At 37.7% G+C, this 6,683-nt stretch overlaps 1 protein-coding gene across 2 annotated transcripts in view; it reads left to right on the top strand.

Annotated features, from left to right (window-relative positions):
* The window catches only part of LOC111383602 (F-box protein At3g07870-like), a 12,025-nt gene that overhangs the window by 2,329 nt on the left and 3,013 nt on the right, over positions 1–6,683 (top strand). The gene's annotated exons all lie outside the window — the stretch shown is intronic.

Below are 6,683 nucleotides of genomic sequence, written 5' to 3'. Positions count from 1 at the left end.
AACTTACCACATGATTGGGATCATGAACATATTTTCTGAGCATCGAAACATGGAACACATTATGCACTGCTGCTAGTTCAGGTGGCAAGGCAAGTCTGTAAGCCAAACTACCAATCCTTTTAAGAATTTCGAAAGGTCCGACGAACCGTGGTCTCAACTTCCCTTTCTTTCCAAATCTCAATACACCCTTCATTGGTGCTACCTTTAGAAAGACTTTGTCACCTATTTGAAATTCTAAATCCTTTCTTCTATTGTCAGCATAGCTTTTCTGTTGACCTTGCACTGTCTTTATTCTTGCCCTAATATTATCCACCGCCTCAACTGTTCACTCAATGATTTCTGGACCCAAAATTCTGTTTTCCCCGACTTCATCCCAATGGATAGGGGATCTGCACTTTCTACCATAAAGAGCTTCATACGGGGCCATTCCTATAGTGGCCTGAAAACTATTGTTTAAGCAAACTCCACTAACGGCAGGTGTGTCTCCCAACTACCTCCAAGATCCAAAACACATGCCCTTAGCATATCTTCCAAAGTTTGGATGGTTCTTTCTGATTGTCCATCCGTCTGAGGATGATAAGCTGTGCTAAACTTCAGTTTTGTCCCCATGGCTGTCTGTAAACTTTTCCAAAATTTAGATGTGAACCTCGGGTCTCTATCTGAAACAATGGTGACTGGGACTCCATGCAACCTGACTATCTCCCTGATGTATAAGTGTGCCAGCTGTTCCAAGTTAAAGTTTACTTTAATTGGAAGAAAATGGGCTGATTTCGTTAGACGATCCACCACTACCCAGATAGCATTGTGACCTTTTGCTGATCTCGGGAGGCCTACCACAAAGTCCATCGTTATGTGTTCCCATTTCCATTCTGGAATATCCAGCGGTTTCAGTAATCCTGATGGCCTTTGATGTTCTGCCTTAACCTGTTGACAGATAATACTTCTCTCCACGAACAGACCAATTCCTCTCTTCATGTTTCTCCACCAAAATACATCCCGGAGATCTCGGTACATTTTCGTACCACCTGGATGAGCAGAATAAGGGGTTGAATGAGCCTCTTCTAGTATCTCATTTCTTATACTTTCATCCTTAGGTACACACAGTCTTCCTTTGAAAGTTAGCACATTATCTGCAGATACTTCAAACCCTATATGTTTATCTGTACCAATCTCGGCCTTTATCTTCTGTAAAAATGGATCTTTATCTTGTGCCTCCTTGATTCGATCTCGAAGCGTAGGTTGAATCATGAATGCTTTTATTCTCGCTGAAATCTGAGTTGGCGGCGTGATAACTTCCAATCTCAATTTATCAAACTCCCTTATCAAGTGTTCCTGTACTGTGGGTAAAACTGCTAACTGTGTTCTTGTCTTTCTGCTTAGGGCATCTGCAACTACATTAGCCTTACCCGGATGGTAATGAATTGTGCAGTCATAATCCTTCACTAACTCCAACCATCTCCTCTGTCTCATATTTAGTTCCTTCTGTGTGAAAAAGTATTTGAGACTCTTGTGGTCCGTATAAATTTCACACTTCCCACCGTAAAGATAATGACGCCATATCTTTAAGGCGTGAACAACTGCTACAAGCTCCAAATCATGCGTTGGATAGTTTTGCTCATACTGCTTCAACTGTCTCGAGGCATAAGCAACCACTTTTCCATGCTGCATCAGTACACAGCCTAAACCCTCCTTAGAGGCATCGCTGTAAATCACAAATCCCTCTGAACCTTCAGGTATCGTCAATACAGGAGCTGAGACTAGCCTCTGCTTGAGTTCTTGAAAACATTTTTCACATTTTTCTGTCCACTGAAACTTTGCACCCTTTCTTGTCAACTGAGTCATTGGCCCTGCTATTTTTGAGAAGCCTTCAATGAATCTTCTATAATAACCAGCCAATCCCAAGAAACTGCGGACTTCACCCACACCACTCGGCCTTGGCCAATTTGTTACTGATTCCACTTTAGCGGGGTCTACTTCGATTCCTTGGGCGGTAACCACGTGACCAAGAAAACCTACACGGTCAAGCCAAAATTCACACTTCTTGAATTTGGCATATAATTTCTCATTCCTCAAAGTTTCAAGTACAATTCGAAGTTGTTCCTCATGTTGCTTCTTGTCTTTTGAGTACACAAGTATGTCATCAATAAACACTATGACGAACTGATCTAAATGCTGATGGAATACTCTATTCATGAGATCCATAAATACAGCTGGAGCATTGGTCAAACCAAAAGGCATGACAGTAAATTCATAATGCCCATAACGAGTCCTGAAAGCAGTTTTCGATATATCGCTTGCCCTGATTTTTAGCTGGTGATACCCTGACCTCAAGTCGATCTTTGAAAATACTGCAGCACCCCTTAACTGGTCAAACAAATCTTCTATTCTTGGCAGTGGGTACCTATTTTTGATGGTCAGATGGTTCAATTCCCGATAGTCAATACACATCCTCATACTCCCATCCTTCTTCTTGACAAAAAGTACAGGTGCTCCCCAAGGAGATACACTTGGTCGTATGAAACCTTTCTCCAGTAACTCCTCTAATTGCAACTTCAATTCTTGTAGTTCTTTCGGTGCCATTTGGTACGGGGCCTTAGATACTGGTGTCGCTCCAATCCTTAACATCTTTTCTGCTTGCATAGCTGATATTAGGCGCGGTAAAGACTTGAACTTTGCTCCCAAGAAACGAAACTCTTCCTCTCCCAGTTTGTGAAACAATACTTCTTTCTCATGACATCGAATGGTCGCATGATTAAGTCCCAACCAATCCATGCCCAAAATAACATCGAAATCTTTCATCTCCAAAAGGTATAAGTCTGCTTGTAATATTTTCCCATCAATCTCTAACTTCATAGCCTTAGTCATCAGATTTGTACAAAGAGTTCTTCCTGAAGGGATGCTAACCTCTAATTCATAATTCATTTTCACACATGCAAGGTTTGACCTAGCGACGAAGGATGTAGAGATAAAAGAATTGGTAGCCCCAGAATCAAAAAGTACGTAAGCGGGTACATCAGATAATAACAGAATACCTGTTTGCATAATTTATAGTGTTAGACTAACAACCAAGGGACGGATTTGGAAAAATGTGTAGTCCTAGGTAAAAAAAGAACATAAGCAAGTGTGTTAAAATATTAAATAATTTAATACCTGCTATCACATTCGGATCCTGCTCCGCCTCATGCTGATTTAGTGCGAAAACTCGGGCCTTTCCTTTCTTGTTCTTGTCCTGATCATCATCCTTCCTTTTTGGTGGCTCTGTACAGTTGAGAGCAATGTGCCTTGGCTTACCACATCGAAAACACGTTCTTCCCGAGTAAGCATTCACCCCTGTGGAGTTTATTACACTTAGGACACGGTGTAATATTCCCGCTCGCTCCACCAATACGAACTCCTGTGTTTGGCCTTTTACTCTGCCAATTACGTCTGTCCTTTTTTGGATCATTCCACTTATTCCACTTTCTTTGTCCCAATGACTCCTTGTTCTGCTGGGCATACTGTTCAAATGAGGTCCTCTGATATGAAATAGCATGAGCCCTCTCCAACATTTCATGATATGAGGTGAAACGATGGGACATAATGATCATGCCGATCTCAGGGCGCAGTCCATTCTCGAACCTCCTAATCTTCTTAACTTCTGTATCCACCAAGTGCGGGGCATACCTTGAGAGCTGCTCAAACTGTCTTTCATAATCAGTAAGTGACATACTCCCTTGTCTGAGCTGCAAAAATTTTGATTCCTTGAAATCTCTCAAAGCCTGTGGGAAATATTTTTCCATCACTTCATCTTTAAACTGCTCCCAAGTCAGATTACGTTGCTGCTCTTCCGTCCTTGTACGTGAAACAGATTCCCACCAGTGACCAGCAGCTCCAATCAACATAAATTCTGCACATAATACTTTCTGTGCATCCGTACAAGCAATGTGTCGAAATATGCCCTCCAGGCCTCTTATCCACTCTTCGACAACCAGTGGTTCAGAATTACCGTCGAAAGTGGAAGGCTTGTACCTACGAAACTGCTCAACCACTGAGACAGCTCCAGGGGCAAAATGCGGTGCATTCTGCTGTGGCGGTGCATTTTGTGGTGGAGGTGCTTGATTTTGCCTGCTCAACTCTTGTATCGCTCGTAGTAAATCGCGCATCAAATTTGTATGAGTAGGTGGTGCCATTTCCTAAAATTTAATATGAAGTCACCAATCACACTTAGTACTAAGTCTAATAAGTTATAATTATCTATGACAATATATATCATAATTTAGTGGGAAAAATAAACGTGCATGTCTTAACATTTAAAGATAGGAAATTTAAATCATTTAAATCTCGCAAAAAGCTTTAAGTACATTTATCTTCTTAACCTTTTTACATACCTTAGAGTCGTTGGAGGGTGGTCGATTGGTGGTCGTTGAGTGCCAAAGATCATTCACATATTTCATAACTTTTAATTTAATATTATCGTTAAATTCATAAATAAATTAAAAAAATATTAACCTTAAACAAATATTACATAGGAAAACAAGTAAGCAAATAAGCCTTTTATAACATGTAACAAAAAAAGAAAATTCAATATATATATATAACATCACACAATTTTTTTTTCTACACTGTTCATGTGAACAGTAACAGACTATTCACGCGAACAGTGAACAGTACCGAGTACTGTTCACGTGAACAGTCCGGTCACTGTTCACATATAATTTTTTTTTTTTTTGAAACACAAAACTACACAATCATCAAGGCGTATTAAATGTATATGTAGGTAAACCTGCACACACCTTTCAATGTTAAAATGATGGTTTGACCTTTGAATTTCAACATTTTTGGCAATAATTAAATGCTCTGACATAGTATGTCACCTCCAACATTAAACAATTAATTTACCATTAAAAATTATAAAAGTGGGCAGGACTATGGAGTTAAAACACGGGCGTAGTTTCCAACGTATATATTATATAATCCACACACATGCTTATTGATACATATATATGCCCCCGCACGAATTATAACATATTGGCAGAATCATGCATCTCACGTACAATTAATTCGATCAAACTCTAACACCATGAACAGTACGCGATACTATTCACGAGAACAGTAACCTTACTGTTCATCATTTTTTTTTAAGGAGAAATAATGCATATTTGCATGCATTCACAAAATTATAAGGGCAATCTTGAAATTTTGAAAACTTAAAGATACCATATGATGAAAAAGGTGGTGGCATTATAATACACGTTTCTTACCTCTCTTTTTTTTTTTTTTGCCATTTAATGCACTGTTCACATGAACAGTGCGTGAACAGTGACCCCATACTATTCACGTCCATGAACAGTGACCCCGTCACTGTTCACGTCCAAATTTTCTTTTAAAAAAAATTTATGAGAATTTATGTGAGTCTACAGGAAATTAAACCTATGCTCTGATACCAAACTTGTAACAACCTAAATTTTAAATAGTTTCAAAAATCGTTACCAAACCCTTATTTCAAGATTAATTAAAAATAATTAATCATCCAACACGAAAATATTTCTAGTTCCATCTATAAAATAAAAAAAAAAACTTGGAAGAACTTAAAAACAAATTATCCATTACTTTCTATTTAAAAATCATAAACTACGTATATTCATCTGCAACTAACATGAACGAGAATTTATTCGTAAATAAATAAATGTTTACTGCAATTAACTAAAAATAAATAAACATTACGTGCTAACTTAGATCTTTATTTGGCGAAACAAGACGCAACCACACCTTCGAACCACCACGCTCCAACACGACCCGATCTAACCTGTGAGGAGTAGGAAAAGGGTGAGTATATGGGAATACTCAGTAGGGTACGAGAAATTGTGCAACCCCAATTAAAAAATATTAAATCACGCGTCAAAATATCATACCGTCATATCATATCTTTAGAACCAGTAAGAGCTCATATCATATCATATCTTTGGTACCGGATGGCCATAACATATATATCATAATCACATTACACATATCATAACTTTCATAAGTATAATATTTATCAAACATGAAGAAATAATTTAAATGGGACAACCCACTTGCACCTCGTAATCCTACCTTGTTAGATAACTTAAATAATGAAAGGCAAAAATCCAAAATCTCTTTCCAAAACTTTGGCTTTCGATTACTGCTGCCAGAAACATATTTCTTTTTCTTCTTTGTGCTTTGGAAATAAAAGTGGGCTGAAGTCTGACTTTTGCTGAGTATTTGAAATAAAAAAATAAAAGAATCCCTATGCAACTAGAAGTGGAAATCGTGCTACACAAGGAATAGGATAATAATGATTGTACAAAAAGTTGGATAAGGTTTTGAATTTGGAATAATATCAAATACAATATTTTCTAACAAATCACGTGCCTGCCATAACAATTCAAAACCATAAATTATAATAAAAAAATAAAATATCTCCACAACTTTCATCTTTCTCTCTCCACGTGAATCCTTCAACAATAAAAGTAATAAAAATAATATTTTAATGTTATATCTTCCGGCTTCGATAACTTAGGCTTTACTAACCCAAATTAATTTTTTCTCGAGTCTAAAATGCGTCTTTAATTATTATCTATCCAACGAGCCCAATATCCGTATACTTATCATCGTCCCGTCAATATTTATATTTTAATCTAAATATTATTAAAGTTTACTTTATATACACTTTAGTCCCTAAA

The sequence above is a fragment of the Olea europaea genome, unplaced genomic scaffold (genome assembly GCF_002742605.1).
Source record: "Olea europaea var. sylvestris unplaced genomic scaffold, O_europaea_v1 scaffold2720, whole genome shotgun sequence".
In the NCBI taxonomy this organism is placed as follows: Eukaryota; Viridiplantae; Streptophyta; class Magnoliopsida; order Lamiales; family Oleaceae; genus Olea; species Olea europaea.
Note: the sequence above shows the minus strand (reverse complement) of the source record. Positions and strands in the feature narration are given on the sequence as shown.